Source organism: Drosophila suzukii, unplaced genomic scaffold, assembly GCF_043229965.1.
Source record: "Drosophila suzukii unplaced genomic scaffold, CBGP_Dsuzu_IsoJpt1.0 scf_4, whole genome shotgun sequence".
NCBI classification, from domain to species: Eukaryota; Metazoa; Arthropoda; class Insecta; order Diptera; family Drosophilidae; genus Drosophila; species Drosophila suzukii.
In genome coordinates, this window is record NW_027255927.1 from 5,496,435 (window position 1) to 5,508,993 (window position 12,559).

A 12,559-nucleotide genomic window follows, 5' to 3' on the forward strand; every position below is an offset into this window, starting at 1 on the left:
AAAGATACATTCATTTATTTAAAAGACTCAATGTAAACTAATTTAAGACGAATATATAGAAATAAAAACGTATTTGACTAAACAAACGATCTCATTTGTTTTTGTGTATAAATGTGTATATTCTGTTAGGAACCACCACCACAAGCACCGCCACCACCACCATCCCTCTTACACTCCTACGCTTACTTTCCCATCTAATGCTCGCTAAAGAGGGGAGAGGTTACCGAACTCACGCTTGTTTCACACAACAAAAGTATGCGGTCTAATATCTCTCAAACCAACACCTTTTGACCACAAGACCGTAGCCAGGTGTCACCTACAACCCTAATTGAATCAACAAAACGCCCACGCATAACAAAACAACTTCCCTTCCTCCTCCTCCTCCGCCTAAATATAGTTTTACAAATTCATACGCATGACAAAACACCCCTTGTAAAACGAATAGTTTTCTAAAACTGAACTACTTTCCACATTTCTCCTTAACACATACATTTTTTGAAAACTTAGAAGGTAACCGTTTTCTCTCTCATGTAAGCGCATGAGAATAAATTTTCAAATATGATTAAAGAAAAACGTATTTGACTAAATAAACGATCTCATTTGGTTTTGTTCTGTTAGGAACCACCACCACAGTCACCATTTTGACCACAAGACCGTAGGCAGGTTACACTAACAGGTGTCACCTACAACCCTAATTGAATCAACAAAACGCCCACGCATAACAAAACAACGTTTTTGTTACACTCCCACGCTCACTTTCCCATCTAATGCTCGCTAAAGAGGGGGAGGTTACCGAACTCACGCTTGTTTCACACCACAAAAGTATGCGGTCTAATATCCCTCAAACCAACACCTTTTGACCACAAGACCGTAGCCAGGTGTCACCTACAACCCTAATTGACTCAACGAAACGCCCACGCATAACGCCTTCTAACCCAAGTTAGAAGCAACATAGTGACCTGTGTGCAACCATTGCACTCCACAAAATCCTACGCATGACAAGACACCTCCTATCACACACGCAAGCCAGGTGTCACCTACAACCCTAATTGACTCAACAAAACGCCCACGCATAACGCGTTCTAACCCAAGTTAGAAGCAACATAGTGACCTGTGTGCAACCATTGCACTCCACAAAATCCCACGCATGACAAAACACCCCTATCACACACACACCTTTAGCGTGAGAAAAAGACTAACACTCCTACACACCACTTTCTGACCTCATTAAGTGACCTGTGTGCAACCATGCTCATCTAACTAGGGTCAGCAACACCCCCCTTTTTGACTTAATTATGCTAATTAGGTCATTAGAACACCTGTGTGCAACCATGCGTGACTAATTAGGGTCACCCCCACCTCCTTTTTTGACATGATTTATTACCTAGTGAGCCAGCTCCCGTATTAATCTACTACTCCGACGAATCTAGTATACCCTTTTACTCTACGAGTAAGGGGTATTATAAAGAGTGGAAATCTTAAGGAAAAATTGTATGATCGGGAATTTTTTACTGTGGCTGAGTTTAATTTTTCACACAATTGGAATTGAATATATATTTCAAAAATATTTTAGTTGAATAGAAGCACTGAAATGTCTACTGGAATTGTTTCAAGTGTACAATTGTGGGGAAAAGAAACTGGAATATTGTCGGGCACAAGTAACGGAATTGAAATACATATATTCAATGCCGTTGCGTCGGTTTAATCACTTTTGGATTTAAATCCTGCCCACATGTTTGATGATTTTTTAAAAGGGTAAACGCAATTTTGTTTTGATAATCAATAACTATCTTCATGTTGAATTGGAATTGTTGAAATACAGAAAGTTAGTCGAAATAGGGTTCGAAAAACTGGCTGTATGATTGGCAAGTATTAGTAAGTGGCACTTATCTTGAACGGTTCAAGCCTGCTGGGAAAAGTCAAAGGAAACTCCAGGAGAGGAAAATCCAAAGATTTTGAAATCCGGCTCGAAGGACCAAAATGTTGGGGCGGGGTGGCTTGATCGAATAAAATAGCTGAAGTCCCAAGAACGAATGGTACGCAAAAAACACGGGGGTACTTTGGGGCTTTTACGCGACGTGCATAGATGTTTATTGGTTCACTTTGAAAATAGAACTAGTTAAGCCTAACTTAACTTAAGCGCTCCAGAGCGGAGCTGAGACTTAGGGGAGAGATGGAGAAGCAGAGCGGATGGTAGTGCGAGCGCGCGAGATGTAGACATCTGGATAAAACTGCCGCTCGACACTGCCTCCTGAAATTAAACGCCCTTTTGACGTAAACAGTTGGACTTTATTTTATAGCTGCCATATAAGTGTGTCCTTTACAGGGGAATATAACGCTTCTATTTGAATATTTTATTGTGAATATGTAACAGTTAGAAGGAAGCGCCTCTGAACCTATTAAGTGTATATATTCTTGATCAGGAGCACCTGCCGAGTCGATCTAGCCATGTCCGTCTGTCTGCCTGTCTGTCCGTCCGTATAAACGCTGACATCTCTGAAATCGTAAAAGCTAGAAAGTTTGGATTTGGCATGCAGGTTTTGGAGGTTCTGGGAAAGCGCAAGTTTGCTTCAGCAGGATGCCACGCCCACTCTAACGCCCATATGCCCACGCTAAGTCCTGCCCTCATGTTTGTCGTTTATTAAAAGGGTAAATGCAATTTTGTTTTGATAATCAATAACGATCTTGATGTTGAATGTTGAATTGGAATTGTTGAAATCGTATACTGGAATCGTCGGAATGTTTGTAACAGGTAGATAATGTAACTTTTAATATTTTGAAATTCAATCCAGATTGTGCACCACATGCAGCAAATAAGCGGTTTTTACTAATACGCCGCCAAGCCGCTAGGGGCGCTATAGGCTGTAGGTCAAGTGGCGCCATAGGCTTAGTGTATGTGAAAAACGCACAGTTGCTTTAATCATATCTCCATCCCTGACTTTAGCGTTTAGCTTTCATTCGTATACAGATTTCAATTGTTTTTAAAGTTCCAATTTTCAAAATCTTAAAAAAAAATTTGACGTGGTTTATGTTCTAGTAGCCCAATAGTGTGTCATGGCTGGGAGAATTAGCAATAGCATAAAATACATCGTTTTGAAATGGAATTTCTAATTGGCAACAATACTATATTTTGAATTTGAAAATTTAACTGCATTTAGAACGTACTAATCGATAATACTAGTTTACATTCAAAAACGATCAACTTTTAAATCGAATTTTCTAGACTAATTTGGGCTCTCTGTACACGCTGGTGTCCCTCACGTGGTTTTTGATGTTGTTGTCCCTGTTGTCTAACCGTTTTGCAAGTATCACTATCTGAAAGTAAATGAATGTATCTTTAAAAAAATGTATAACACTATCCTCTATTTACATATTTTCATTCGGCACGCTTTATAAAAATCGCGAAAAGTATAACTTTAACTAACTTTATAACTTTATAACTTTATAACTTTATAACTAACTTTATACGAAATAATTCTTAATTGCATTAATAACCGAATAAAATAAAAAAATCGTGGACACGGTATAAGCATTAAAAAAAAATATCGTTGCTAAATACACAAAGCTAAATTACAGTTCTTATTTAAATTAAATGACACTAAGACATTTTTGGGTTTTACTGTTGTCAATTTCAACCGATACAACATGGAGATTAAGTTGAACACAAATTGATAGAGCACAGTTGTACTGGTAATTTTTCCTTTCTTTAAGGACCAGAAAAAATCTATTGTTTATATTCACTTTATAAACAGTTGGCAATCTAATTAAAAATTACCCGATATTTTTTGTGTTGTTTAATTATAACTATATTTGTCTCTTTTGAGACAAAATTGAACTTTGTGAAATTTCCACCAACCATTTCTATTTTTCAATGACATTTGGGTGCACCTGAGTAAAAGTCATATTTTTCCAATATAATTTAAAATGTCAGCAAACATCGGATTTCTTTTTCTTATCTATACCGCGGAACCGGTTGGTGATGAAACAAAACTTTGTATGGGATTTTAACTTAGGATAATCCAATTATATATTGTAACGAACTGATTTTGTGTGTCTGCTCGCTACGAGATTCGTGCGGCTAGCTCAGAAGATTGTGTGTTCGTCCCACCAAATTTATATGACGTGATTGCCCGTAGATAAGTGAGAAAACAAAGGGGTTCAAATGGTAACAGTGGGATTTATTCTCGTGGTATTAGTACAGCGGCTGTGTGGCTGGGCTGGCTTCGGTATCTCCTGGCTCTGGTTCCGCCGGCTGCTGGCGCTCCTCTTTCTGGCTCCTCGACGCGTTGACTCGGCTTCCACTGGATCCTGGGCTTCGGGACGCTCGTAGTGGCCGCCTCCGCTTGCTTGCCGACGCGCTGCCTCGGGGTCGCTTGTTGCGCCTTCGACCCGCAGAGAGTTCGGCCTTGTGGGCTTAGGGAAGCGTCACCGTTCTCAGATTAGGGTGAACAAGCCTTGCTCTCCAGGCCGACGCCTTTCAAGGCAATACCTGTCCCTTGCTCTGTCCCGGACGGTCCCGCTAGGTTCTTGCTCAGTTCGCGCTGACAGTCAAGGCTGCCGCCAGGAAGCTGTCTTGCGGTTCACTTCGCTTTACGCCTAGCGCAGACGAACGTTCCACCCGGCTTCACCCTAATGCGTGAAGTCCGCGACGCTCCTGCGCTCCCCAATGAGTTCCGCGCGGCGATGGTGACGTGGCTGCCGGAAATGTCTACTGGCGTCGCCGTCGATTTCCTCTGCGCTGTCTTCTCACCAGTATCTCGTCGTTCTGGCACTCGGGGAGTTGGGCGATTGCTGTTCGGAACTTCGCCGGTAATCGCAGGGCTCTCCAGGCGGCCGCCTCTTGAAACCACAAATCGATCTACCGCTCTTCGTCGTAGGACTCTTTTGCTTGTCTCTGACAGACCCGCCGGGCGACTCGCCAGGGTGTGGTCGTGACAAAGTTGGAAAACAAACGCCTTGACTTAGCCGCGTGACGCCTTCCAGAGCTCAGCCACCTGTGTCTCAATTCGGAGAATCCTGATGTCTCAATAACGAACGTCTCGACGTGGCGATCTTGCTCCTTGTGTGCTTCCCACGGCGCTGCTTCCGACGACTCGCTTGGTTGTAGCTCTCTCGTAGATTATTTGCTTGACTGACTGTTTACTTGGTACTTTAATTGATCTTGAAGGTTTGACTCCTCGTGATCGACTGATCCAGCTGCCAGCGCTCTGCGGCCTTATATAGGGCCTCCAAGCACCGTTATTTCCCTTTTGCGCACGGCCCGCTGGATCTCTCCACTCTGGGTCCAAAGTCCGTGACTCCTAGTTGACCCACTTGTCCTTCACGTACTGCTTCCAATCGATGCTCCGCCCACTGCTGCCATCCCGGTGGAGTTCCGTTATCCTGTTTTTGCACACGGCACTCTTGCCTTGCCCGCGAAGTCTCCATTCTCTCTCGATCTCCATGCTTGGTCTCCAAACTCTCTCGCTCTCCGTCCTTGGTCTCCAAACTCTCTCGATCTCCATCCTTGGTCTCCAAACTCTCTCGCTCTCCATCCTTGGTCTCCAAACTCTCTCGTTCTCCATCCAAGTCTCCAAACTCTCCTCGCCGCGCCGTTACTACGCGAATTCGCCGCGTAACTGGTAAACGGCCGGCCATCTGCTGCTGCTTCTATTTGTGGGGAGTTATTCAACTCCTCACAATATATGTACTTAATATTTCTCTAAAAAAAATACTTTTTCAAAAGTTTCGAAGCATAAGTCTTTTTGTCTGGCCAATATTCTCAACACATTTTGTTCTGAAATCCTTAATAATCTTTTCACTGAAGAATTATTCATTATTTCCTTTACTCGTTGACAAAAAAGTATATTGCATACGAAAAAATAAGTAATAGATAAAAGAAAGCGTTTCCGACTGAATTGATTCGGATCACTAGCCGAGTCGGATAATAGGTTCAGTGCAAGTTTGTTTCTACAAAAGGTAAAAGGAAATGTATTACTTTCTTCAATACCTATCAGTTGACCTGAAAAAAAGTTTGCCCACCCACACTTACGCCCACAAACCGCCCGAAACTGTGGCAGTTTTCAAAAAAAAAAAAAATTTAAAAAAAATTACTACTTTCTTCAATACGTATCGATCGGCATTAAAAAAAATTTTGCCACGCTTACTAACGTCAAAAGAGCCCATAACATTAAAATCTGTGTGTTGCACACATTTTTGTAAAAGTTTAAATGGAATTTTGTTTTATTTATCAATACTTATCTACAAATTGTTCAAATCGGACCATTTATTAAAAAGTTATGACGATATATTGTAACCGCCGCTAGGTGTTGCCCTGCAATCTTGGAAGAAGTAGGTTTGCAGCTAAGATTTCCCCGTCTCCCTTGTGTTCTCTTAAGCTAAAAAACGGGTATATGATAGTCGAGGCACTCGTCTATAGCGCTCTTATATGTTTTGAAGTTTGCGGATGTATCCCGAGGCTACACCAGTTTCAAGATGACAAAGGTCAGTGTGTTCTGTGCTAGTCTAGTTTCTTAACCCGTTACTCGTAGAGTAAAAAGGCATCTAGATTCGCCGGAAAGTATGTAAGAGGTAGATGGACAATGTAAAGTATATATCTGGACATGTCCGTCTGACTGTCCGTCCGTATGAACGCTCAGATCTTGGAAACAATAAAAGCTAGAAAGTTGGGATTTGGCATGTAGATTCTTGAGCTTATTGCGCAGCGCAAGTTTATTTTAACGCACACTCTAACGCCTAAAAACGCCCATAACGCTAGAACCTGCCTAACGCCCAAATTTTATAAAATTTTTATGTTTAAATTATAATTAAATTTAAATGTGACTTTGTTCTTATTATCAATACTATACAATTCTTCATATAGGACCAATCATTAAAAGGGTTTAAGAAAATAAAGTGTGCAATCTTGGTAACAGTCGTTTTGTACATCTCCTTATCTCTCGTACTCCCCTTAGCTGAGTAAGGGGTATTTGATAGTCTGAAAAGCAGTGTCTCAGTAAAAGAGAGCAAAAAGAAATGCTCAGTGTTCGAGGAAAACACTTGAGATCCCATATTTCATAGGGTCCTAAGGTAACAGGCTTTTCTTTGACAACATGTAAATGCGGACACTTTTGGGAAGCTCTGTTTTTGATATGTGTTAAAAAGAACGGATTGCTTGTATCTGGTTGTTGCTGATGATCATCCTCGTCACTTTTCGTCATATTCTCATACATTTTAAATTATTTCCAAGCACAAAATTTTTTTTAAAATATCAGTAAGTTTATGAACATTAATGCAGTTAAGGTTTCAGTGGGATTTACTCATTCCAAGAGAGGAATGCGACGATATATTCTTAAACACAGTTCGTACGACATGGACGGTTGTTTGTAGTCTGTTAGTAGAGTCAATCAACATAGCTAGCAAATGATTTCGAGACTTAGAGCTCGAACCCTGACATTCAAATTATGCAAGAGTTTTAAGGCCTAGTTCCGAGATCATTTCTACATACCGCATCATAGCGCATTCAAGACAAACCGCACCTCGACAATACTTCAAGAAGTTTTTGACGTTTCTTGACACGCAAGATCGCGAAAAATCTCTACATTATTTATTACTAGCTCTATAGACTTCTTATTCAATGTAACATCGTAACGCCATTACTGCCAACCAAGTAAAAATGGTCCGATAAGTCCTCGTGGATAAGAAGGATCGAAGATCCAAAAAGTGCTCTGGAGAAAGTCACCGCTAGACCCACCTCGTACCTTTGAACCTAGCACTGTGTCTTAAGTGAATGCATCGGCACCATTTCTGGAAATTCACAGCACCTGCCGACCAATTCTCGTGTGAACATAAGTTGCCTAAGCCACAAGGTCTTCGTTTTGTGTAGACAAACTTCTACCCGCTACCGATACCGTAGAATCGTTAGTTCAGATCAAGAGTGTTTTTTCGGTTAGTTATGACAGACACCAAGATGGAGAATATGGAGCGTTTGCGGCCAGTCTGGGGTTTTAAGCCCCATAAAGTATATATATATAAACAATTATAACCCAACACCAACTTTTTTAATATTTTGAAAAGATTTAAATTAGATTAGATAGAAATCGGACCAGTCATAAAAAAGTTATTTATTTATTTATTTATTTGTACACTGTAGGCTTACTTATAAAAATTAAGCTACAGGGAGGGATGACAGCCATAGCTGCTAAAGCTTTCGGCTGATTATATATTCTTCTATTTCTTATTAATTTTATAAGATTTAACACTTAACATTTAGCTTACGATTAACAAATAACACTTAATTAGGAAACAGAGATCTTAATTTTAATACATGATATTAGAAAGTAGCTTTAAATTCTCTTATTGTAGCCTTATAATTCGTTCATGATGTTGGCTTTTTTTAGAAATTTAAGAAGGATAATTATGTTTTCAGGTTTTGGATTAGTTAAGAAAGGGATGAGATCGGAGTTTGGGGTTTTGGGTCTAATATTGTGGAAGGATGGGCATTCGTTCAAGATGTGTATAATCGATGTGTCCGTGCTATTGCAAAATTTGCATTGGTTCGATGGAGGTTGAACGAATCTGTTTGCATGGGTCAGTCTAATGTGTCCAAGGCGTAACCGTATAAGCTTGGTTTGTTCATTTCTGGATAGTTTAAAAAAGACCCGGTTTTTTGTGTAGTGGGCAATGTTAAGATGGCTGACATTCGTTGTTTGGTACCAAGTGGAGGTTTTATTAATCAGTTGTGGAACATAGTTAAGCAGTGTTGATTTTAAGTATCTATTCCTATCAAATTTATTTATGTTTGCTGACGCTATTAAGGGGGAAATTGTAGCTGGTTTAGCAGCTTCATCGGCGAATTCAGTACCAGCTATACCCATATGGCTTGGCACCCAAAGAAGTTTTATTTTTGGGAAGTTGTTAATTATAAGACTTCGAATTTTGGAGATAAGATATGTCGAGTTTTCTATGTTTTTTATACCTTCCACTACTGACAGGGAATCAGTGCAAATGCATGTTTTCCCTCTAGTTTTTAGACTTATTTCGATTGCGTCAAGGATTGCTGTAGCTTCTGCTGCGTACACTGAAGAGTACTCAGGGAGCACTCCTAGTTTAATAGTTGAGCTTTCTGTTGTTATTGCATAGCCAATTATTTCTTTGGATAGAGATCCGTCCGTGTATATAAGGGTATAGTTTTTTAATTTGTGTTTAGTTTCTAAAAATTCTTTTAAAAATATTTCTTTTGGGGTACTTGCTTTTCTTTTTTTGTTAAGGTGTGTGTCTAATGACTCAGGTTTTATGTGCCATGGGGGGTTGGACTTAGGTAGTTTTTTAACTGGGGTAATTGTCAGTCCTAGATTGGTGCAGATGTCGATACATTCTTGGAGTACTGAGTTTTTGTATTTTTTATTCTGTTTGTTTATAATTTTGTTTACTATGGGATAAAGGGGGGTGTCCTGGGAGTGTACTATTGTATTCCAAAGTTTGGCTTTCATGAACAGGAGTTTTGTTTCTAAGGGGCATACATTCGCTTCAAGATAGAGGTTGTGGGTTGGAATGGAAGGGAATGCTCCTAACGCTGAGCGGAGAGCTGAGTTAATGTATGTTTTAATTGGCCTTAACGTAGATTTTGGGGCGTTTCCGTATATTGGTAAAGCGAATTCAATTTTTGATATCAAAAGACTTTTTGCTATTTGGACTAATGTGTGTGGGTGACTGTTGTATTTGTAGCTTGATAGACATTTAATAATGTTTAACGGCTTGGCCAGTGATTTTTTTAATCTGTTAATGTGAGAGTTCCATCTGTACTTTGAGTTTAAGGTTAGTCCTAAAATAGTTGTTTCTTTAGATCTTTTATCGGACATAAGCTTGCTTCTATTTCGCATCGGCAGTTTGTTTTCCTACATATATGTAAGTGGTTGCATTTATTTAGGGATAATGATGCTCCAGAGATTGAGCACCATTTGCTTATTTCAGAGAACAGGGCGTCTAAGTTGGGTCTTACAGATTGGCTTTTTTTTAGGTCAATTATAATGTTAAAGTCATCTGCATAGGTAGTAGATAGTGGGGATCCTTGGGGAATGCCGTTGTGAAGATTTTGTATCGATGAGTGTGTCTGGTTCGTGCGTACTCGGATTTCCCTGTTCGTCATAAAATTCCTTACATAGTTTAGGGTCGTTTGACCGCAACCCCAAGCCTTCAATTGACCTATTATAGTGTGCAATCCTATTTTTTCGAATGCCTTTTCAAAATCTAATGAAATTATGGATGCGTGTCGTTTTTCGGATAGGGCTCGGCTGACCAAAGCGTCTACAAACAGTAGACAGTCTGTAACCGATTTCCCCTTCCTAAAGCCAAGTTGGTGACTATTAAGTAATTTGTTTGTTTTAACAAACCACCATAGTCTTTTGGAGATAATTTTATCTAATATTTTAGATATGCAGGGATTGAGCGATATAGGGCGGTAGGATTCGATTAATGTTTTGTCTTTTCCTGGCTTGTGGATATTATTATTGTGCTGACTTTGTATGTTTGCGGAATGTTTGATCTTAAAATGCTGTTGAATAAGACTATTATTCTATTTTTTAAAAGTTTTGAGGCGTGCCTAATCATTGAGTAATTGATTTTGTCGTATCCTGGTGTGTTTCCCTTAAGACTATTTAAGGCTGCAGAAAATTCAATGAAATTTATGTTTTGTTCCATGAATTCTGCGTTTTTGTGCGGTAGGTCATGGGTCCAGTTGTTAAATATATCGTTTTTAGCTTGTAGAAAAAGAGTCGAGAAATTGCTGTCATCTGAATGGAGAGACCAATGCTTGGAAAATGCGTTGGCTATAACCCCCTGATCTGTAAAGGTGTGATTTGCGTTGTAGTCCTTGATACAATGAATTGAGGTTGCCTTATGTAAGCCACAGAAAGTGCGTGTTTTATTCCAGATAGTTTCACATTTAGTGTCTGGGCTGATGCTAGATGTTAAAATTTGTATGCTTTCTTTTTTACAAGCTCTAATTTCCCTTCTGTACAGCGCGTTAATTTGTTTAAAGTTTATAAGATTTTGAGAGCTCATATTTCTGTTAAATGTTCTCCAAGCTGTGTTTTTTTTGTTTTTTAAGGATTCTAATTTTCTGTTCCACCATGGTACGTCGTATTGTTGTTTAGGGGCCTTGGTTTGGGGGATGCTTTTGTATGCACTCTGTAAAATTATTTTATTTATGTTACTAGCTTCTTTGTTGGTGTTGAATGCTATTGGTAAACTAGTGTTTAAGTTGTTCGTGAGTGTTTCGTATTTATCCCAATCTGCTAGGTTCATAATGAATCTGGGTAGGTACCTATTTGTTTTTTTATTCTGAAAGGGAAACATTTGTATAATAATGGGGAAGTGATCACTTCCTTGGAGTGTATCGCTAATTTTGAAGGTAGAGTGGATTATAAGATCTGTAGAGCAAAGAGTTAAGTCAACGTGCGTGTATGAGCTATGTGTGGAGAAATGTGTGGGTTTGCCATTGTTTAGGATTATATAGTTGCTGTTGTGTATGAATTTTCCTAGCGTGTTTCCTTTTTTATTATTCTTGGGCGATCCCCACAAGCTATTCCAACTGTTGAAGTCGCCTGTGATTATGGATGGTGTATTATTGTTTGGAAACATTGTTTCCAAGTCAGTTTGAGTGAACTTTTGATTTGGGGGAATGTACGCAGCGAATATAATAAATTTTTTGGCTGAATGAACTTCAAGAGCAATGGCATCGAATATACGCCCTGTAGGGATTTGTGTGTGTTGCAGTGATTTGTGGATTAGTAAGGCGACTCCGCCTTTGGCTACAATGGATAATGTGTGGTAAATTTCGAAGTTTACTGGGGTAGGGACGTTTTGGTAAGGTGTTATATGGGTTTCTTGTATAGAGATAATTTTCGGGTTGTATTGTTTTATTAAGATTAAGAGTTCGTTATAGTTGTTAGTGTATCCGTTCATATTCCATTGTAGTATGTTAAAGGCCATTGTAAAGTGATAAATGGAATTTAAGAGGCTAGGTTAGTTGTATTCTTAACTTAGATTTTCTTAACTTTAGATCGGGTTTGTATTGGGCTTTTTGAGACGTCGTTTTTTAGTATTCTTTTTTCTCTTTCGGTTAAGTTTTTTGGGTAAACTAGGCAATTAGGATTCGACTTATCATTGGGATTTTTTTCCGAACTGATAGAGCTGGTGGACATTTCGTCGTCGTCGTCGTATTTGATAACTTTCCGTTAATTGCTTGTTGATGGTTGTTCCTGGGTTGTTGGTGGTGAAGGTTCGGCTAAATTTTGTTGTACTTTTTGTTCTTGATTTGCTTGGATTTGTGTAGATTTGGCAACTGTTGAATACAAAGAGCCGTCGTGCTGATGTCTCTGCTTGTAGATGGACCATGCTTTTCGGTTGTCAACTTTTAGTAACGTTTTTATCGCTTGTACTTCCTGATGAGTTATAAAGACTGGACATTTCCTGTCCCTTGGAATGTGATTGGTGTTAGGGTATTTATTCTCTAGGCAATTTATACAGCATGGGGTTTCTTGGCATTCTTCTCCTGTCATAGCGTCGGTATGGCTGCACT

At 39.5% G+C, this 12,559-nt stretch overlaps 1 protein-coding gene across 7 annotated transcripts in view; it reads right to left on the minus strand.

The window, feature by feature from the left end:
* The window catches only part of LOC139354879 (gamma-interferon-inducible lysosomal thiol reductase), a 207,375-nt gene that overhangs the window by 103,138 nt on the left and 91,678 nt on the right, over positions 1 to 12,559 (minus strand). The gene's annotated exons all lie outside the window — the stretch shown is intronic.